Genomic DNA, 23,005 nt, shown 5'->3' on the forward strand with positions numbered 1-23,005 from the left:
GCATCTTTATTGTCCCTTTCTGCCTAGCTCATCGTGTTGTCACTCTCAGATAAGAGACAGGGCAGGCTGTTACTCAGCAGACCTTTTTTTCCGTCAGAACTTACATGTGAATTCAAACAGCTCCTTGGTGCTTCGGTGCTGATGTACTGCACTAGCCAGCTAGTAGAAGTCCTCTACTATTTTCATTATCTCTCTTATCTGAGGAGAAAAATACATAAAAAGACATATTAAATAAACATTCTCTCTGTATGTTCCTCTTGAGAGGAAAATGACCAAGTTTTTCTAAAAGTTTGGATCGGCTTTATCTACAACTCTTCTGGCAGTACCTTTGAAAGGCTTGAGTACATTGCACAGACATATTTAGCTAGTTCCTTTTCCTTTCTTTTGCTGTAATCTAAGTGCTTTAGAGTTATCTTTGTTGTTAAACTGATTATCTGATACTAACTTATTCAAAATCAGCCTTAGCACCATTTTTAAAGGTGGGACAGGATTTTCTACCCTCAACTCCTTAGTTTGGGATCTGATTTGAACATTAGATTGTGTATTTTTACTCCAAGCTCAGAAGCCTTTGCATGTAAGCTCCTTCCTAGCTCCTCAAGCATTTATAGCCCTGTTGTGGTAGGCACTGTAGCGTCTCTTAAGAAATTCAGGACTGTTTTGCCACATAGAGTTCACCACAGGTCAGGGAGCAGCAGGTACAGAAAGTGAGAGGGACGGACTAGGGCAGAGGGCAAGAGGCAACCGCAATAAATACAGGAGGCCGGGGTGCCAGATGCCCTCTGAGCAAAATGTGCATCTCCTGCACTGCTGCAGGTCCACCTGCCTGCCTCTGCATCACTGTTCCCTGTCCTTCTCTTTCTGTTTAACCTAAAGAGAAAGCAGAGTATTCCCCGTAGCATACTTCGATTTCTACAAGCTGGAGTCTGAATCTTCAGTAGATTCTCTCCACTCTATTTTTATCTCATTAGATTCAATATATCTATCGATTAGAACAGATTCAAGGGAATATTGTGTGCATAAAATACACTGGAACCTTGTATCTTAAGTTTCAGCAATTTTTCGCAGCTTCATTATAAAACCCCAGAAAATTGTACTGTATTAATAGAAATGCTGACATCCCTTTAGCTACAGTGACATTAATTGAAGATACCATAATTTATCATCATTCTAAAGAATATAACCTCTAGAAGTACATTAAATAAGAGTGCATTAATGAACAATTATAGTAATCAATTTACCCTCCCAACATAACTCTCTTAACTCCAGTAGAGCATTGGAAAAAAGAAAACCATTAACAACAAAAATGCCTGTGCAAGACAGGAACCTTTGGCCAACAACATGAGGCAATCCTCTGCAAGGGCAGGTATAAGCTGTTAGTCAAAGTCACCGTAACACAAGTTGTTTTCTTTTCGTTAATTTCACCTTTCTGTTTATTTATTTAGCCTGTCTATTTATTTCTTTCACTCCTGGCTATTTTCTTCAGTGCCATTCCATTCTCATTTGACTGTCCCATGCTATATAGTGGCATAGGCTTGTTTAGTGGCTAGACACATAAATACCTAATGCTTGTACAATTATAGAATAAGTACACTTTTTCAGCAAGTTCATTGGTTAGAAGAGGAAATGGGATTCCTGTGTTAACACAACACAGAAACTTGAGTAACTTGCTTAATTTTAGAAACTTGGTTCACTCTTTGCAGAAAGGAAAAAAAAATCTTCCATCATAGGGGCATTATTTATTGAGTGAAATAATATGACAATTTGGAAACACTTTAAAAATGAAAGCACTTAACACTCTACAAAAATAGTTATTGGTGGAAAGTGTGGAACAAGTGTTTCTCTGTAGTCTTTATTTTAGGGGTAGGCAGTGGGAGAAGATGGAGTTTACTCCTACCAAACTTAAGAAGTAATTCCTTAGTACATGTGACTCCTCCCAATACAGAATGAATAAAAAGCAACTTAACACAAAAGAGAAATTCAACAAATAACTTTTTTCATAAACAATCATTTTTTACATTTGTTTGCCTTGGGTTAGATGAAACAATTAGTACATGTCACCATTTCTTTGCCGTTTCCTGTTACATGATCAACATGGATGCTTTGTACTTGACCTCTTAAGAAGTTCCCTAATTAGAAGCAGAATTTAAGGGTTTATATACAAGGTTGCACAAGTGTTAATAAAATCTCCCTCTGCTGGAAAACACCATTCATTAATGTCTTTACTGGGATAATGGCACCCCTTGGGACACCAAAAGCACCAGCAAAAGCCTGTGCTATGGACAGCATACCCCATTTTCCCACCTACTGAACACTTTCCATCAGATTAAACCCCCCGGTAGGCTAGACCTGGCGGCCTGTGGCTTTTGGCCCCTAAACCACATGAGGACACAGGTGGTTACCAAGACAGAGACAGGAGCCAGGCTTGAAATAACTTTTAATTAGTACCACCAAGTGGGCTTTTCTTTCCTTGAAATGACAAGGATTTTGGCTTTTAACTAAAATAAATAAAGTCACTGTGATAACATTAGATCTGCACATTACAAATGTGTGTATAAATTTTTAATTCTGAGCAAATGAATAGACCTTTTTAGTCAAGGGAATAAATTATGTAAGTCAGGTTTTATACCCATCAAAGATTTAGTTGCAAGTTTGTTTTGCAGTGTCTGGTTTTCTGTGGCTATGCCTCTAAAACAGGAGACGCTCTACAAGCTGTAGCATTTGACAAAATGCATGTGTAGACCTCCGTGCTGCCTAGGTCATCTCACGCTGCACCGTTTCCCATTTTCACACTCATTTTAGGAACATTCAGCCTGAATGAGGCCAGTTATTGCAAGGTACACCCAAAGCTATTCCAGCTCATGGTTTAAAGCATCTTGACTGAAGCTTCTTGTCCCCCTCCTGAGTTCCTCCTGAGCGAGGTGTGGGGCAGTGACCAGCTGCTTGCCCGGCCCACTGGCTGGCAGGCCACGTGCTGGGCTGCCTCCTGCAAAATTTCCCCTGCGTGAGAAGGAAACCTCGGCCGCCCCATTAGGGCAGCCCCCTGTCCGCTTTGCACAGTTGAGGCCAAGACTGAGGGCTGAACCTAGCGAGTGCTGTGGCTTGCCCAGAGAGATGAGTGCTCTGATTTTTCTTTTTTTTTTAGTCACTGGGAGTATCTGAAAGGAGCTTAGGGATAAGATTTCCAGAAGCAATGGGGAGCCACGACACCCAGCACACTGGGCAGCGTTGGCAGGGGTGAGATGAGCTTCATAGGCAGGCGGGACTGCGGACACTGCCCTTGCTCATCCCACACCCGGCACGCTGGGGCCGTGGCTGTGCCTCACGGCCGCTGGAATTATGTACCCAGTTCAAGGAAAAACGTTTGGCTCAAAGTATACTGTTCTTCAGGGGACGAGAAATTTTCTAAGAGATGTTTGCCGGTTCCTCAAATTATTTTGTAGCTAGTTAAATAGCTGCTGTGCTAGAAGCTCTGCAGGCAGTAATTATTGCTCCATTTTCTTCTGTTAGGCAGTCCTGAACCAAGCCATGAAAATTGCTTTGAAATCACAGCAGACAAAGAGGAAATGTTTGGACATCATTTATTTTGGGATATTCCAAAACAAAGCTATCTTCCAAACCAAAAAAGAAGTCCAGCTCTGCCAAATCCTTAATCACTGAAATGAAGAAAGAGACCACAAAACTGAATGAAAAGATGATTGAAACAATTTTCCTACTCTGAAAAAGCCTTTTTTGGAGTTACTGTCAGAAGAAAATGAGGGAGCAGCAAAAACCCTTAATACATCACTGATGTTTCTATCTGGAAGTGACTCGCAGAAGCCAAGCATTTGAAAAGGGAGCAATTCTGGAGTTTGTCCTTGCCGGGAAAGTACTCATATGTCAACTTTGCATTTCAGAAAATGAAGCCTCACTAGCATTTCCAGAGAAATATCCAACCACGTGAGAGCAAGAATCTTCTTAAGAGTATCCACTATACTATGCCATTATAACATAATTGTAACATAATATCCGAGCATTTACGCTTCAAGCACTTATGGACTCATCTTAGAAACATTTACCAGGTACAGGATGATGCATTATTTATTGCACAGAAGTACCCAAGGGCTCACTCTGGCAGGATCGGGTGCCATTAAGCTCGACAGTATGTAAACACAGAGCAACATAGTCCCTCAGCCACACAGCTTGTGTCTGGCCCAGGACAGAAGGTATATTTCAAAACTCTGTGAATATGATCTGACAAATGCTGTAACTACTGTTAAAAGGACCAATGTATATTTAAAACACAAATGTATCCAAGCTCTGGCAAATTCAGAGTTTCAATCTAGTCTGAAATATGGTGCCGTGAACAAGAAAAAAAAGACAACTACAAACCACATGGTATGATTGGGAAAGCTAGCTGGGAATGAAACTCTATTTTAGCAAATCCCATGAAACATTAGTTATGAAATATAGAATCATCTGCCCTTGCCCTGAAGTAGCAATCACCAGCTGGCAACTTTTTGTCAGCATGAGACCACAAACGGTCCTGACACGGGATGTGAAGGAGAGGAGTGCAGTAGAAAACTGGTTTCAGTGACTAAACGACACACTGCAAATGCTCACGAGGAAGTTTTGCTGAAGTTAGGAAATGCTAGAGCGCAGTTCCCAGCCAAGAGCCCTGCGGGCTCACCCTCCAACCCCTGCCCTTCATCACTGTGTTTGTTTGAAGCGTTTGTAGGTATTAAACTCCTCAAGATGTTCCTTGGACTCTCTGGGTGGGATGCAATGAGCACATAGACATCCCATTTGAGCCAGGGACCCACAATCCCAAGCACTCCTATGTCCTGTACCTCCTTGTGTTTCTGCCCTCCCAATGCAGTCGGTCCTGTCTCTCAAACCTTCTCAACCACACTGGTGGCACTGGCCAGGAGAGATGCTTTCAGTCCTGTGTAGTCTATCACGTTCATTAACTTTTTCTTAATCTTTAAATTCTTTCTTTCATATTTTGAAGTGTGTCCTCCCTGTCATATATGTGGTACTGAAGCCCACACAATACTGTTCCTTAGCATTTCTTTCCTCAGGAACAGGGAGAGTTTACTTTTCCACAGAAAGAGTTTTGCTGTTTTGAGTGTGGAACGAGGTGGACAACTGCTCCTGGAGGTCCCACTCCTAAAAAGAGAGCAAAGCAAAACCTTGTCCATCTCCCAGTGCAGTGCTGAGCCCAAAGGGGCCTTATTTGCCAAAAAGGATCAGCGAAACCTCAATCATTGTTCTTAATACAACAGAGAGAACTCTTAAAATATCATAGGTATCACAGCAGGCTCTGAGATGCGTATTGTGAGATGTCCACAGCCCACCATGCTGACAAATACTGAGGCAGATGTGCTGTAGGTGAGACTGCCTCCAGGAGTGTTTGCAACAAGGTCTGCAGGGAGCAGGAGCAGCTCTGAGATGACCAGCTAGTTCAGCTGGAGAACCGGGTGAGCTCTGGGCACACAAGCAGCTCTTCACATCCTGACATTTCACTGTTTCCCTGTGCTCTGCTTCTTATCTCCATTTGTTATTTCTTATTTCTGAAAGGCTTTGGGGGATTGTTTCAGTCCTGTGTTTCAGCAGTGGCCAGACCTCAGCTGCCAAAGAATGTGACTCCTCCATCCTGCAGTTACACCAAGAGTCATGAATAATAAGAATTAAAATACATGTGTCTCTCTTACAATTGCAGGTCAGAGAGGTTTTTTTGTCCTATTTCTTCTTTATACCGCCTAGGACATAAATCATAACTACAGCAGGTCAAAAATACAAACCAAACATTTAAAGATCACGAATCTTAACTTAGACGCCATTAAAATAATCTGCCTACTTCGAACAATAGATGATTCACTTGTGAAAACTGATGATTTATTTATAAAGATGCAAAGTGCAAGGCTGCATCCAGATCTCAGAGTAAGAAGGTGAAAGCAGCAGCATGTTATGAAACCCTCTGCTGACACCAACAGAAGACCAAGTATGTGGCAGAGGGAGAAACACAACAGGCAGAACATCCCAAGCCTTATAACATAGTGGGTAAAGGCTTCTTCAGACTCCTCCATTTCTGCCAGAAATAAACGACTTAGATAGCTCTTTTAAAAATAGCTGTTGGCCTCATTTGTAACATTATCAACTGCCACAAATCTTCCAAAGGCCCTTCCTCCATTTCCCCAAGTCTTTTTCCCACGAAAGCCTAAGCTTGGATTTGTTTTTAGGAACAGCAACAAATAAACAGAGGCAGGGTAACACTAGCAACGGGAAAGAAATGTTACTAAATTTGAATATGAAAAACGAAGGAAAGCAAAACCTTTACAATGCCCGAGGAAACCCACACATCCTAGGAATGATCCAGAAACCCTGTTAATCTGAGGATTGCTTTTCATCTTTAGGATATGCTTTCAAATTCAGCCAAAGCTGTCACTAATAATTAATGCAATACTAATTTCAGGGTGTTCTCACCTATATACATTCAAGATTACACCATTCAATCACTAAATTTATAACTAAACAACACAACTTTATTTGTAGAGTATTTTCGTGGCTGGTGAAGTGATTCAGATCTCTCTGCATTCTCCTTACAGAGCCTCCTCCCCAGACACTAACCATGCTCAGCTTGGTTTCAGTGAGAAGGGTGCAGTGAGAAGGGAACAACCAGGGAAAGCAGTCAGGATCCCTGATTCACCAACCTGAGCCTCACAGCAACAGAAGCATCTCTGCATCCCTCCCAGACAACAAGGCAGTGTGGGATGGCACCAGCCCATGCCCTGGCCTTACTAGGTTTGACCTCAGCCCATCAGTAGAGTCTTTACCAGAGTAAAGCCTCTACTTTTTCTTCCTTAGCAGAAGTTTTCCATCAACTGTTTCAGCTGGAAACCAGCCACCTTCCTGCACCAGGAGAGGCTGAAAGCAGTTACGGAGAGTGAGCCTCACACACTATGTAAGAACTTACATTTGCCAGATGCCCTCGTAACTCTGCCAGTCTCCCTCAGCTGCTGGGTGCCGGGTCTCAAAGCCAGCAGCAGAGCCAGACCCTCGCTCTCCCATCAGAGAGACAAACCAGCTAGAGGAGTTGTTCCTCTCAGCATCCATAGCTCTGCTAAGAAGTTTCCAGCCCTCATAGACTGGCACAAAGAGGCTTTTCACAGAGGTCCAGATTGCCTCCAGAGCCTGTCTCTTCTTTATTTACAGGATGGCTCTTAGGTTTAGCCTGGTGAGGTATGCAGATTGCCGGACGGCTCTGGGGGAAGAATTCTGTCAAAGAATGTATGTTGCGATGCATCCCCAAAAGAGTCTGCTTTCTGATTCATTTAATCTTCCCTGGAAATTAACTTCATAGCCCCAGCTCCTTGGACTGTGCATGATTTATCTTCAGACAATATTTGTCTTTTACAGCCTTTGTGATTCACTTTGTTCCTGAACAGCACAACTACTTTGGATTTGTAGAGCCAAAGATGAGACAACTTGCAGAGCCAAACGGGTACCTGACCAGGCAGTTCTGACAGGGCTGAGCCAGAGGGTCGCTGCCACCTGGAGGGAAACTTTCCCTTCTCACTTGTGTGTTCTTCCTGGGTCTGTTTCTCCAGCACTGCTGTTCAGCTGACCCCAAAGCAGACTGCTTCAGCACTAAGGGGAGCAGTGGGAGAGTGATGCCAAGGGCAAAGTAAAAGCATTGCCCCTTTTAGCCACCAGTATATCTGCTCAAGCATAAAACTGCACTACAGAAGAAGTACGATGAGAATGAGAGCCCAAAGCAGATGGCCAAATGGATCCAGGCAACAAAACCAGTGGTGGGGACCACAAACTGCTCATCTTTGCATATTGTTTTCAGATACAGGAAAAGGATTTAGTAATGTACACATTGGTATCCAGTCTTATTTAGCCGCACAGGAAGAGGTGACATATGGGGCTGATGAGACACCTATAGGCACCCGAGGCAGCTCAGGTGGCACCACATGGCTACATTTAGGCAGCAGAATCCCACTCAAAGATTCAGATACCAACCTAGAGCTATCAAACACCCAGACCACACCAGGACAGCAAAGTTCTCTTCCAAGCAGGGGAAGGGCCACTGCCCTGACCAATCTAGTTGAAGCTGTATGCAAGGGGAGAGAAACAGCAATATTATCCACTGATAACAAGCTCTTAGTTTTCTTACCTATCAAGCACTGGTTTATCTCTAATTCTACAGAGACAGCAGATACCTGCTGTTTCTTTGAACTGGAACAGGCCTTCTCTCTCTCTCTGCTTATGTTTGTGTAGGCAATGGGGCCACCTACTCACAGTAGTATTATCTGACCCCACTTTTACAGATTTCCATAGGAATTAATATAGCCAGATTCTATCAAATGAATAAGATCGCACTGAATTTATGTCATGCACCTCCATTAACCACAAATGGTTCACAAAAGGACAGCACCAGATTCAAGCAAAATCAATAATGGAGTATTTGCGGCACAGAGCATACAAAGGTATTTGAAATAATAATGTCAGTGGGATGGCCTAATGATAGAAAAGGAGCAAGATTTGAAGAAGGATCAAGAAGGTATTGGACCAGTTGATACACTTAGGAAAGGTAGATAAGTTTTCAGGCACAAAAAAAATCAGGAAGCAGTTGCTTTCATGACAGAACGGCATCTGGTACAAAACGCTAGCAGCAGCAGTATGGAAATAAGAGGGGAAAGCATTACGGAAGAAATTATCCAAAGATTCTCATCAAATAAAAAAATCTTGCATTATCATGATGGGATAACTTAGGACACTTCCGGAATTTTGCAATCCATGCACATGCACGATGAAATCTATACTTTTTAAAAAGAGTCCTGCTATCATGCTAGGGTGAATTGCTAGGATGGTTTCCAGTTTAAAATTATAGTGCAGCTAGAAAGAACTGCGCACTAACAAGATTTCATTTCAGTGAAATTGCCATTAATGTTTCACCTAATGTAAGCCAATCTTCTCTTTCACTTAGGCAAATGAATCCCTTCACACTCCGTATTTTATTTGATTGCACTAACAGGATTCTATACCAGCCATTCACAGCAAATTAGCGATGTGTTTCTTTTGTACAACAGACCAAACACCTGCCTTTTTTACAATTATTGTATTTTTGGTAAGAGTAAAATAAAGTTAAATAGTAACTTGGTTGGAAGAAATACGTTTAAATCAGAGGGATGGTAATATATAGTTCCATTGCTTATCTCGTTCACAGATTAGAAGTCACTCTCAGGCTGAGGTTAGTTTGGGTGGGACAGCGTTACACGAGTTTGAGCCATGAGAACAGCATTCTTCATAGAGCTGTTTGCAACTAACACAGTGGGTGGGATTCCCCAAGGAAACTATCGAGTTGTGTTACCATATGTTAAAATAACCTCAGTTTAAAGCCACAAAAGCTATAAACATTGATAGGACTCTGGCTGAAGAACTGAAGTGCTCAAGAAGCAATTGTTTCAACGACTAAAACTTCACAGCAGCAGGTACCAAATGTTCACATAATCAGTATACAAAGTGCAAAAGGTTTTATAACAAGCAGAAAACAAAAATAAAGGTATGCTGATGATTGCCAACAACTACCATGCAAGGTAATTATACAATTACATTCTGTCCTTTCCACAGAGATAGTAGGGTTTTACCGTATTCCTCCCTACTTATCTTTAGAGATTGGACATGCATAGAATTCAAAATGGTTTTATCTAGAAGTACCAAATCCCTTAAAATACCAGACCTTTGATCTCACTGACCCAAAGTGACAACAGAACTTAAGAGACAACAGCTAAATTAGGCATTAGTCATGGCACACTTGCAATAACAAATGTATAAAAGTATTGCAGCTCTGAATGATTCAAAACTTATGCAAGTGTGAGGCTTGGTTTGAGACCTGAAACATATGCAATCTAGTTTTTTCAAAAATAGCAAGTTAAATTCCTGTTAAAATAAAAATACGCAAGGAAATTGTGTTTTATCATACCTATAGCAGTTAGTAATTATGAAGTTAGAAAAAGTGCTGTGCATCTGTGTTTAAAATGCCATTTCCGGATATTATTTAGTCTAATCTTTTAGATTTTCTTGAGAAAAATTTCCCTGCAAGTACAGTAATTAGCTAAGTTGGAGAGTATACGCAAAAACAGCACTTGATCTCCACAGCTTGGGCACATGGGCTTCAGCATTGTCCTTGACAATCAGGAGTACCAGAACTGGATACATGTGGGTGTCACATGCTGCAACACCGCCTTTTCTGCAGGCACTTGCTTCTGTGATTTCCAGCTCCACCTGCCCCCGACTGTGAGGAGGGCAAACCCCCTCTCCTCGGCACAGCATTTCAGGATCGGGGCAAGGGCTGTGATGAAGAAACTGGAGGCACAAGGCATCAGAAATGGTAGGATCAAATGAATCACAACGCCCTCGATCCAAAGGCAGAGAGGAGGGCTTTGGTAGTCAGCGACCTTTAAGCTGCTGGTCATCTACCAGAAGCCACCACCACTCAGTGAGTGAGATGATTTTTCAGTATAATAAAGGAGGAGGAGGGCTGCATGCCAGGAACAGACATTCCTCTGGGAAAACAGCAGATCTGAAAACCTGGGACAGCTATATTTAAGGGCAAACTGATCGGGCTCAGAGCCTGGGTGAACAAGAGACAACATCCATGAGTCACAAGAGAAAATAGACAACCTCTCAGAAATAGTTCCACTTTTAGTTGAGTCTGACTGGTTTGCTATAGCTCCAGGGCTGCTCTCTGGCTCTGCCTAATGTGGGACATGCCTAAAGCTCTGGACGATTCCCAGACTTCATGCCAACAGTCTTCACACACAGGTAGCCTTCAGACCCCCTGACGTGTGGCCATGTAACCCTAAATCACAGGTGACGTTGCCAGCACCGCCTTCCCACAGTCTGCCCCTTTCTCATGTGAAGTAACTAGAAACCATAAACTAGTCAATAAGGCTGGAGGCTTGACAGTGATCCCTGCTCGTGACTAGACCCCACCTGCTCCCCCTTACCCCCAGCTTTCTGGGGCTGACCAGACTGACCATGAAACTGCTGGACTGTCAGAAGCTCCTTAGAACTCCTGCAGCTGAGGACATCTACCAGCCAGCAGTCAGGTGGCCTTTGGGACCAAAAAAAAAAAAAAGGCAGAGGAACATGACCAAAAAAATGCAAGACATGCCAATGAAAGCATCATTTAAACAGGTGAATCCTCCCTGACTTGGGTGAGAGGAAAAAAAAAAAAAGAGGAGCCAATATAAAGCACATTACAGCTTTAATCCTACCTCTTCCACTAGCCTGCCTGGAAAGCTCTCCCCAGACACGGCAGCTAAACCATGGCATTTGTTTCCTGATGCAAACTCCTGCTAGAAACACACTTTTGCCAACTAGCGGAGAAACAGCAGACGATTCAGTAATCGAACAATCCACAGGTGAAACTCCTAAAGCATGAAGCCATACCACCCAGCCTGCCTGCCCCTGCTCAGCTCCGGCCTCTTTTTTATATATTAATGGGAATTGGTTGTACCTGTGGAGGAGGTAGCATTGCTAACTATAAGCCACTTCATTCCTTTCAGAAGTTGTCTCTGTACCAATAGGCTAAATTTGGGATTTAGTAAAAAGTACCAGAAAGGACAAATCAAACCTTTGAAAGGCAAAGAAAGCAGTGAGGAAGGATTCCCTCTCAGAAGTGGTACAGGACACAGATTTGTTTCCCCATTCAGAGCTTACCTTTGTCACCCTTGGCCAGCCCACCCTGATTTTCATTCACCCCAGGAAGGCAGCAGTGGGCCCTGCCCTTGCTGGGGGCTGAGCACCACTGGCCCCCACCCACTGCTTCCCAGGCATGCTGGGCTGTGCAGCAGGAGACTCCCACCAGGCTTTCAAACAGCAGTTGGTATTTCAGAGCTTCTGCCCATGCACAGCACGACACCACCCTGCCACAACAAACCTGTTTTCCCCCAACTGCTGTTTTTCTTCCACCCATACCCGTTGTGCTCACAGAAATGAACTCCCTGCTGCAGGTTCTAGGTGCACACAGCATGGCACAGAAGAGGCCATGGAAAGTGCTGTGATGCCACTTTGAAGGACTCACTCCAGGTTCAGTGGCTTGTGTAGGCACCCCCAGAACCCAGAGGGGCCACCCCAGGCCCTACTGCCTCAGGAAGGGGCCCTGGCTCCTCTACACCAGGCTCTGGCAGCAGTGCTGTTTCACTGCCCCTGCACAGCTGTCACTCAAAAAAATCCAAACCCTGGAGCAATGCAGCGCTGTCACAGCCAGGCCTGACTGGGAGGCTGGGTACAGGCCAGTCATGTTTCTGGGCTCATTTTAATTTGCAATAGTGACTCATAAAATGACACTGATACTTGGCAAAACACATGAGAAGAAACCAATGCGAAATAATGTTTCACTCCTAAAGCAGTTTATCATTAAAAAGTCATCAAATTGAATCTACAGTCCATCTGAATAACTGAGAAATAGAAGTTTCTGTTACAGCTAGATTTAAGGTCAGTCATATTCCTAAATGGCATCTGTTTAGGCAGTATGGTTACACTTGATGAGAAGCACTCCTTTTAAAAAGGTTTTTCTGTTACTGGTGAAGTTCCTCTTCAGATGGCTCTCTTTCAAATCCATTTCATAATATTTGTCCTGGAAATAAACAAGGTATTCCCCAAATATTTGTACTAGAATTTGTTATCCCTGAATCTTTTTTCAAATAAAGACTCAAATACAGAATGCAGCACTGACCCAAAACATTACACATTTTTTGTAAAATGCAGAAAAAAGCATCCAAGTGTTTTTCAAAAAGAAATAATCCAGTTCAACCTTGTTAATGCAAACTGGGCCTTTATTTTCCAGCCAGTCAAGAGTTAATAGTTGTATTTAATTTATCCCCTACATAAAGTTATGCCCAGGCTAGTTTTTGCAGCTCTAATATTCCCTAAAGAATACTCCATAATTTAAATGATTTGGTGGCACGGGAGAAGGGCTTTTCAAAAAGTTCAGAGCCTACATCTTTTCTTCTGTGAAGGCTAACTGCTTATGCATAATTTCATTTTATCCATGTAGATTTATGTCCCTTCCCATCACATAATATTAAGAAGCCTTTTACAACGTTCTTGTGAGATAGGAAAAATATCACAGTCCTGCCATTGCACTAGCAATCCTGTAGCATCCTGTACTCTTTATAGGCTTAAATGGAATTTTTTCCTGAACTGCTTTATTTTCAATTTCATTTTGTGCTGGTTTGAAGATCAATAGAGTGAGGTGACTCTGGGGCACAGTAATTTTAAGTGTATAACTATTGTGCAGATGCTATAACTTTAATTATACAAGCAGGCTTCTGTGCCTGTCCAAAACTTCAGTGTTAAACAATCTGCTTACACAGTGGCATCAACAGGATCAAGATCCATGAATTTATGTGCATAAACATTGGCTGCAGTAGTAGAACTAATTGGGTATATATTCAGAAGTGCATCTCATATGGATACCTTGCTAAGGAAAGACACTATCTTGTTAAGAATTAACTAAATTATATTGTTTTATATGAGTTTTCACATAGACGAAATACAAGTCTTCAAATTATGTTATCTGACTCCTTCTTCTTTTTTTTTTAGTTGAATATATATAATGAGCTAAAAAAGAAAACTAAAAATAGTCATTTTTTCTAACTCAATTTTTACGGTTGCCAAAGTAATGACCTATGGACCACAGCAGGTCACTGTAAATGTTAATACAGAGGTGGTCAGGGATGGCAATTCAGAAAGATGGTACCTGACATACTGGTTAACAGGTAAGTAGCAGTTGGCAACTTGTCGGTCAGTTCCAACAGCTCCCTCCAGAGATACCATCTTTGAGGTTTTGCCTGCAAAGGAAGTTGAACTGCTTTAATTACACCAGAATATATTTACTACCTGGGAAGCAGTCATGCCAAGACTGTTAATGACAAACAGTACATAAAAGGAAGCCATGTACAATGCAAAGTGTACACATCCCAGTTTGACAGTCAAGATTACCTTGGTATAATAACTTCTCTTAAAACAATAAAAACATTCTGATATAGCTAACATGAGAATCTAGGCCCACTCCTGGCTATGGAAATAAGTCTGTTAAGGACTTCCAGGGGAATGTGAGGCATTGTCACTAACACTGGCTCAAAAAGACCCATAGGGGCTCCTTTCACGGGGTATAGGTATCAACATGCACCTTAAGATCTGACACATTCTCTGCAGAGCCCAACCTAAAACAGTACTACTCTAAAATTCTACTTAAACCCCTCCCTTGAGAAAACTTACCAAGAACAGTAACAGAAACAGACATAGAAAAAGAATTTCTAACAACTGCTTTTAGAGCATTCCAATGACAATTGAGATGCCCAATCCCACCCCATTCTTATATTTCATAACACTCTCAAGTTTGTTAATATTTCATCTAGATATAGCCACCTTTCCTTCGTCATACAGGTAATATTTCTTGTTTTGATGGCTGACCTCCCTAACAATTTTGGAAAGAGCAGAAACCTTAACTCATCCATGATGTCTCTCTTTACTGTCTATGGGGAGGTATTAACTGCTTTCTTCTCTTAAAGAGATTTGACTCATGCATTCATACAATACAATTCTTATCCTACCTGATAATTCTTTTTTGTAGAAAAATATTTTGTTCAGAGGGGCTGGGCAGGCACAGACATCACAAAAACTGGACACAGTTCCTTTCAGTATTTCTTCTTCACTGATATGTCAAATAACTTTTGAGGCAGGTCACCCAAATGAATGCAGTACAACAGGTTGGGCATGCCTCAGTCTGTCTTCAGTCACAGAACACTACAGGATTTGTTAACTGGCAGAGATATAACCTGCCCTGTCATAGTGCTATCAAAATACAGACTGGAAACTATGGCTACTAATCTAGCTCGGTAAAAATTAAAACTACATTTAGCCAAGAAATCAGCTAACAGCAAAGCATCCTGCAAAACAATTTAAAAAAATCCAAAATATTATGATAAAAATAGAACTCATAGTAATTAAATAAATCAATTATTTCTGTTCTGAATATAAGAACAAAAGGATTTGGAAAGCATTACATAAATGGGATTTCCAAACTATATTGACTCCAATTCCTCATTCAGAGGCAGCCACTGGATCTAGGACAAGGAATAATTAGCCAGTAAGTGAAAATTGTTCAGGAAGGAGACTACTCACACCCACGTAAACACAGGAATAAGAATTTTTACCTGTAGTTATTGGTTTGCTAGACAATAGCACTGGATGAAGGTGAGTGCTATCAGTTGCATTACCTTCCCTCAACTCAAGAGACACATGTGATTTGTTAACACTATAGCTCGGAGACCATTTTAAAGGAAAATTCAGATCAAATTACAGTAGTCTAACCTGCAGATCATGAAGTTTAATCATGATACTGGAATGGTCTTCCAGTGAGTAATGCTTTAATAGGACTCTGGCTTTACCTAAGCTCAGGCCAGACACAGGTGCTCATGTCTTAGATTAAACTAACTGTACATATTTATTAAAAAAAAATATTGCGCTCCCCTGGTCTTTATTTGGACAAAAAAAGTCTGAAGAATTGCTTTCCATATCTAAAATGAAGCACCTACCTAGGTCTTTGCAGGGGTTTTGTTCTTCTCTCAATAGAGCTCTCAGTAAAATGCGCATGGCAGCAAACCCATGTATCCAGTGGGCGTCCTCGTAGGTGTTGTGGCATTTGTAGTTCCTTCATTTTATCTCAGGATGTTTAAGAAAACAATGCTGAGCACAGAGAAAACATACAATCATTTCAGATTTACAAGCAGACAGATCTGTAACATTAAGATAAGCTTAAATACAAAAAAATGCTTTAAATGTGAGAAAATACTGATTTTTAATACATTAGAAAAGCTTCTTTTACTGCAACGGTGGTAAAACACAGGAGTCAGTTGCCCAGAGAGGCTGTGGAGTCTTCACCCTTGGAAACATTCGAAACCCGACCACTCCAGCTGACCCTCTTCTGAGCTGGGGATGGACTAGATGTTCTCCAGAAGCGCCTTCCAGCCTGTGCCATTCTGTGATGAATAAAACCAGTTAGTGGATCTGTATTGTCTACGTTAGGGAGCCCAAAACATGTAAGCAATTGTCTCCAATTCCTCGTTTCTTCAGAGAAAAATCCTTCTAATGAGATAATCTCAGCAATTAGATCCAAGGAACATGAAATTGATTGGTTTGTTTGTTACACATTACTTGACAATCAAAGACCAAAAGACACAAAAGGGAAGCAGTGGGAATGTGCAGTACAGCCAGGGCAGGGGAAAAACACCGTTTCTGCCTCTTTCAGCAGCAGCGACTAACTGCTAGACTAGCTGGATCTCTTTGTTGGTATGCACATAAAAAGCAAAAGTTAGGAGTGTCAGAAAAGAGCAACAGAGATATAAGACAGGACGAGTGAAACTGAAATACATATGCACATCAATCATTAAACACGGATTAGCTGGAAAACACAACTCGTTAATGCAGTTCATACTTCCTACCAGTGATTCTACTCTCATATGAAAAAGTTTACAATGCATGATGAAATAGCAAGAGATAGGTGTCAGAAATCCACCAAGTCACACGGTCAGGCAGTGATCTTTCACCAAGAGTTGCGTGCACCACTTCAGCAAACACTTAAAAATGAGGTAGATGCAGATCTGAAGGAAAGATCCTGTAGCATTTCCAACCCAGAAAGAAGGTCATGGTTGGGCAGATGGTGAAGGAGAAGCAGCAATCAAGAAAAATGAAGGAATCTGGAAAGTGCATTCTTCTCCTAAAATCATTAACAAAAGGAAGGCATTTTTGTAATTGCACATTTTAGAAGACCATCTCCAGAAGAGTGTACACATTTTCTGTGATCTCCAGACAATAGCTCCTCCCCAGCAGGAAGAATCAGTTCATCCAGGTAAGTTTAATCCAACCAAAAAAATGCCAGAAAAATGGCTTTTAACCCCATGCCCTAAAATCCCAGAGGTCTCAGCTGCAACATTCTGCATTATGCTGCCTTCATTTTAGGGCATTCAGGGCCCCTCACTTAGGAGGTGCTCTGGTGAACCTTGCTGCTCTAATGTTAAATTACTACTTGTCCACTCTGTCCTTTTTCCAGAAGCTACTGCCACCATAGCAAAGTCAGCACAAGGGAAAATGTTCCCAACTGGAGGTGATCTAGTGCAAACACCAGTCTTTTAACACTTTCAGAAATATCCTTCAGTAATAATGCTGTGCTGATGTAAAGTGCCACCACCTGCGTATATTCCTCCTGATGAGAACTAGCAAAAGAGAACACATGCCCACAGCCCTGTGCTCCAGTGCAAAGCTACTGTCCTTCACTCTGCCAGTGAAGGTGGCTTTGAGCTAAAATGCCAGACACTAACCGGAGCAGCTGAAGGGTGGGTCTCTTCTGATGGCTGTGTTAGGCCACCCTAACTCTGGGAGAGCACCACTCAGCGTAATTCTGGGGGTGGTGATGCTTTAAACAACCATGGCAAGACTTGCAGGACTCATCTGTCAGTCATAAGAGTAAACCTACCTCCATCAGCACACCAGGTAAGTCACAGGGCTTTCCACCATAGTAAGTGACATACAGACTTGTTCTGTCAATGCTGCAGTCAGGGCAGTCAAGCTCCCTCTACTACCACAATGCGATTCCCCAGAGTTTGCTGTTTGGGCTGAACCAGCCTAGCAGAAAATATCTTTTTTGCTCATCAAAACCAATAAAAATAGTTAAGCAATAAAATGTTGCAAGGATCTGTTTGGTAATGTGTGTTGTAATACCCTGGAGAAGGAGGCAGAATTAGCTAACGTTGCTGATGACATTTGGTTGCCGTGGCTATTGAGTCCAATAGAAACGATTGTAAGAAACTGCAGGTAAGATTAGACAGAGTCAGCAAATGAACAGTACAGCAGCTGTTGAAAATGAACCTGTGTAAAGATACACACATCAACATTGAGACAGTTGTCTGTACTATATAGTGATAATCTTTGAACCAGCATTCCAACAACAAGAATCTCCAAAATAGTCTATCCCTCTTTTTATCACACAGGCCCCCCAAATGAGAACAATTCAAGAATTACCAAGTGCTTTACATGCAGTTACTCCAGCTAATGTAAGAGACTGATTTTACCTTACAGACTTTAAATTAGTCTGCAGTAAGCAGCAGAGGGACCTGAAAGTTTTTTAAAAGGATTTAACTACATTGAAATATCACTTCAATAATATTTCACCAATAGGTTGTCTCATGATTGATTTGACCCCCTTCTGTCTATGAAATGAGACATAATTTTGAGTTAAACTACGGCTTGCTGTTTTCCTAGCAGACACTCACCTTGTTGAGCACATATCATGAGGTGCTTGCTGGCTAATCAGTTGTCTGATACTTTGCAAGGCCTTCGCAGCCTGAAGTGTGGCTCAGTACCTTATTTATCTCATGTTATTTTCCAAATTCATTAATATCTAGTGATGGGCTTGTCTAACATGACCAGGTTATGTAAGTGTCTATCTGAATTCTTCACAAAAGAGAATGAATTTACTTCATAGCAGCCCATTTTGCAGATTGTGTATTTCTATTACCTCTACACAATGGGAAATTGAGGTATGGAAAGATTAATGTCAAATATCTCCAGTAACTTTTGCATGTAACATGAAATTTTTCACAGACTGCTTAAAATACAGGTGACACATTGATTTCACCTGTGTTTGCAAAAGTTTTGCATTCCTGCAAATCAGACTGAGGCTCTCAGGATGGATACCACAAAATAAGGAACATGAAAACGAGTGATTGCTCATGAAAAATCTATTTCAACCAACTGGCTTCTCATCAGACAGGAAATATGCAGTGGCAAAAGAAACACCCCTGGTTCATCAGAGTACCATTCAACTGCCTGCATATAGAGCTTCTTTTATTCCAATTTCTAGCATTTGTCACTATACTTTTTCCAATTTCTTCAACAAATGAGGCAAGAATCCTTTTTAGAAAAACAGCTCATCCACAGAATGGAGTCCAATGGAAAGCAATATCGTTTGAACTATAGGCCAGTGTATAATGAGTGCATGTAAGTATGTCAAATTGCAAATGCAACCACCAATAATTCATGAGAGTCTAACAAGGAAGCTATTAAAAACAAACAAACAAATCTGCTCAATAAAACAAAAATTTTAAATCAAAATCATGGTTAGCTCCAGAGCTGAAACATGTTACACCACTTTGCCACTTCACCCAACACAGAAATCAATAACCCCACCAGATTACCCTTTTCTTTATGGAGAAGTGCAGGAAGGGGTTGAGACATATTTGTCGCTGGTAGATTCTATGCATATTTCTTGAGAGAAGGTAAAGTTCAATAATCTTCTGTTCTGTTCCAGATCTGCATATGCTCTAACAAGCCATTATAAAAAGGAGGGAACAGTTTCACCAAAGGACCAAGGGAAGTTCTCTGCAAAAGAAATCTAAAAGAAAGGGCTGTGCCTGTAACAGAAGCATTTCTAACCAAGAACTCCTGTTTTCTATGTTGCTTTATCATAAAAACTGCCCTTTTTTTTTGGTCAGTGATTACTGTTCCTGTAAAACCTGTGATTATTATTTTTACTTTTTTTCTTTCTCACAATGCTGAACAGCTGCCACTAATTCATCCTGTAACTGACATAGCTAGGACAAACTTCTCATCAAGATCAGCACTGCATCCACAAATATCTACATGAGCATTTACTGTATGTACAAACATGCTTGTAAATAAGGATGTAAGCAGAATTACCCAATTTGTATGAAAAGATGTGGTTTCCAAGGGCAGCATTTTTTTCATTACAATATTACAGGTAAAATGTACATTCAAACATGCACCCATTTTTACTAATTTGTACCTCAATGAATAATAGGAACAAATGTTTATTTAATAAAACATTTGAACCTGGCAGTACTGCCTTTTAATGAACAGTTTGAGAAAGTGCAGTATGTTTTGCATTTATAATTTAACTGTGGGAACAGTCAAAAAAGACAGTATATGTACTTGCATTTCCTAGAAATTCACCACCAGACTACACTTCTCTCCATAACTCCCTTTTGACTATGATATTTCTGTGTTTATATCATGTCCACCTTTGTGATACCAGATCATCTTATGCAGCATATAATAAAATATCCTGTCTGAAATACTTCACCTTCTGTTTCCACGGCACTGAAGGCCCATGAGTTATTATCTCTCTCGAAAGTTTATCCTTTATTTTGTCTCTGTATCATCACAGTGTATATTTGGACTGAAAGTTTACAATTTTTTTTTCAGCTCAAATTATCTGGAACAGGGTGGCTAAGAACAACTAAAATTACCTGTGTTAGAATTAGACCAGGATGCTCCGGCAAACACTAATATTTTAAAATGTGTCAATCTCCACTTGATTTGTACTTCCTGCACTTTCAATATACTAGAACGTGACACTACCCTTTCAAAACAAACAACCAACCAACAAAAACATGCTATAGCAAATGAAACACTGGGACACCTACAACAACTGCTACCTTTGTCCTGCTAAATAAAACCAAGCCCTGAGGTTAGTCTGAAAATCCTGCTCGCTCATTTCGCTTAACTTTTAGCTGAACGCCTGGCACAGTTCAGGGCACGGCCAGCACTAGGGACCGTTCCCCCAGAAGCAGGGTCGCCTTCCCTCCACCCTCCAGGGTCAGCCAGGGACAGCTCGGCAGCCTTGACACCACAAACATCCTTCACGCCCTCACCCCATACACTAACGCACACGGTACTTACCCTCACTTTCACGTTCTAAAAGTGCAGTAAGAGGATGTCACGCGCCCTTCAAAGTATTCCAAGGGCATGGAACTGGGAAAAAAAAAAAATTTACACAAGTTACCTAAATCACGCTTTAGAGAGACAAAATCACCACTGGGATGGATGAAGCTGGAGGGGTAACCTCACGCAATGTGCCACAGGCCCCCACAGTGATGGTCCCAACGCCTCCTACCGAACGGGGCGGCTGCGCCTTCAGAGAATAATTTGGGATGTGATTTTAGGCACCGTTAGACCGGGTGCAGTGCCCTTGTCTGGCGCTTCTGTGGAGAAACGGCGTGAACTACAGTAACGAAAAACGAAAGGCGGCACCTTGTCCCACTGACACCCGCTGCCGCGGGGCGCGGGCCTCCGCGCCGCTGCGCTTCCGCGGGCTCCGGCCCGGCCTCCGGGCCTTCACCGCCCGGCAGGGCCGGGAGGGCCGTGCCCAGTGCCCCGGGAGGGCCGTGCCCCCCCGCCCGCGGCCCCGCTGCGCTGCCAGCGCCGAGCTTGTCACCCCGTCTGCGACACTCGCAGCGCCCACCGAGGCCCAGGCCCGACGGGCCTGCAAAAGACACGCTTTTTTTTTTTTAGTTTTATATACGTGTGTAGATTTAAATGGCCTGCAAAATTAAGTTGTGAAACCAACTTCGCGCCAAAGTTATGGCGTTTAAAGCACAGCCGGCCCGGCGGGCGGACAGGCCCGCTGCAGCCTGAGCCGCCTCACGCCGCCCGCTGCCGACACAGCGCCCAGCGCCGGCAGAGCGGCGCGGCTGCCCCGCAGGTCGGGGTGCCGGCCGCCGCCGCTCCCCGCCCCTCGCTGCCTCCCGCCGCGGCCCGGCGGCTCTGGATCGCTGCGGTGTCGCCGGTCTTGCCCTCCGCGACGATATTTTGGGGCTCTGGAAAAAAAAGTCACTTACCAGGAGTGGGGTTCGAACCCACGCGGACATACGTCCATTGGATCTTAAGTCCAACGCCTTAACCACTCGGCCATCCTGGTGCAGATACCGCCGCAGTTCCCAGCCACTCCTACATGTAACGCCACGCTCCCACCTCGCCCCCGCGACCCCCAGGCCGGCACGGGACGCCCCCTCCCCCGCCGCGCTGCAACCTCCCGCCTTTATTTCCAGCGCGAGAGAGCGCGAAGTGCACAGCGCGGCGCGCACGGGCGGCCTCTCTCGGCGGCAGCGGCAGGCGGCGGGCAGAGCCGGGCGCGGCGCAGCGGGGAACCCTGCCCCGGCCTGGGGCCCGCGCCCCTCGCCCACCCCGGGCCGGGCGGCGGCCCAGCCCCACCGCCTTGCTGCCGGCGGGCGCCAGGGCCGGAGCGGAAGCGAGGAGGGGAGGGCGTGGGAGGTGCGCGGGCCCGCCCCGGAGAGGGGAGCGCGGGCGGCGTTGGGGACGCTGGGCCGGGCCGGGCCGGCTCGGGGCCGCGGGGTGCGAGGCCGGTCCCCTGCAGCCCCCGCTCGGTGAGTGCGGGTTCGAGGCCGCGGTGAGGCGGGCGGGAGAGGCGGAGGGGGCCGCGGTGCCGGCGTGGTTCACGGGGGCAGTGAGAGGGCTGTAGGGAAGTTGTGCCGGTGAGACTCGGGCCACCAAAAAGTGAAACGACTCTGCGCCCCAACTCCCCGCTCCCCGCCCCGGCCCACTGGAGATGCTTCATGGTGAAATATCAGCTGACAGGTGCGCCTGGGGAAACCCGTGTTACATACTGACATTTTACTCATTCCTGTCCAAGTGTTTCCTGGAACATGCACGGAGAAGGCAAACCAAAACCAACACAGCCAAAATCTATCAATTATGTTTAATTAGAAGAAAAGTATCGCGGAGCAAAGATTCATTGCCAATCGGCACTGCAGACCCGGTCTACAGAAGCACCTATCGCAATCCCCCATTAGCGTCTGCGCTGCGACCTCCTGCCCCTTCCCCCATCAGAGGGGAACGGGGCAGCGCCCCAGCGCTCAGCCCTCCCCCGCCCGGCTCCCGCTCTTGCCGCCGTTGCTGTCCATTTGCCAGAAGAGAAAATAGACATCCTGCATCTTGCCAAACTTGGCCACCTTCGAGCCTGCACCCAAGGGTTGAGAGACAAATGTCTGGTGGGGCACAGGCCGGGAGCGCTGGACTGAGTCAGCCTCCGGCAAACTGGAGGAGGCAGGCAGGGCCCATGTGCTTCCCCGTCAGCAGGAGGAGATACCCTGTGCGGCTGTTAGACACCCTGGCTGTAGGTGCCCCTCTGCAA

At 43.7% G+C, this 23,005-nt stretch overlaps 1 long non-coding RNA gene and 1 other non-coding gene across 5 annotated transcripts; both read right to left on the reverse strand.

Annotated features, from left to right (window-relative positions):
• LOC135987107 (uncharacterized) lies at positions 1-21,777 on the reverse strand. 4 transcript variants are annotated; one of them, XR_010605963.1, is made up of 7 exons: positions 21,106-21,240; positions 20,755-20,826; positions 19,251-19,376; positions 15,864-16,037; positions 15,594-15,744; positions 13,754-13,844; positions 1-198 (listed from the first exon to the last, which is right to left on the reverse strand). It is a non-coding gene; the product is annotated as an uncharacterized LOC135987107 (long non-coding RNA). The 4 variants fall into 4 exon arrangements; XR_010605961.1 differs by lacking the exons at positions 19,251-19,376; positions 21,106-21,240 and adding an exon at positions 21,693-21,777; XR_010605962.1 differs by lacking the exon at positions 19,251-19,376.
• On the reverse strand, positions 21,690-21,772 carry TRNAL-UAA (transfer RNA leucine (anticodon UAA)). The gene has a single exon. It is a non-coding gene; the product is annotated as a tRNA-Leu (tRNA).
• Positions 21,778-23,005: the final 1,228 nt, after the last annotated feature.

This window comes from Caloenas nicobarica, chromosome 3, assembly GCF_036013445.1.
Source record: "Caloenas nicobarica isolate bCalNic1 chromosome 3, bCalNic1.hap1, whole genome shotgun sequence".
Lineage (NCBI taxonomy): Eukaryota > Metazoa > Chordata > Aves > Columbiformes > Columbidae > Caloenas > Caloenas nicobarica.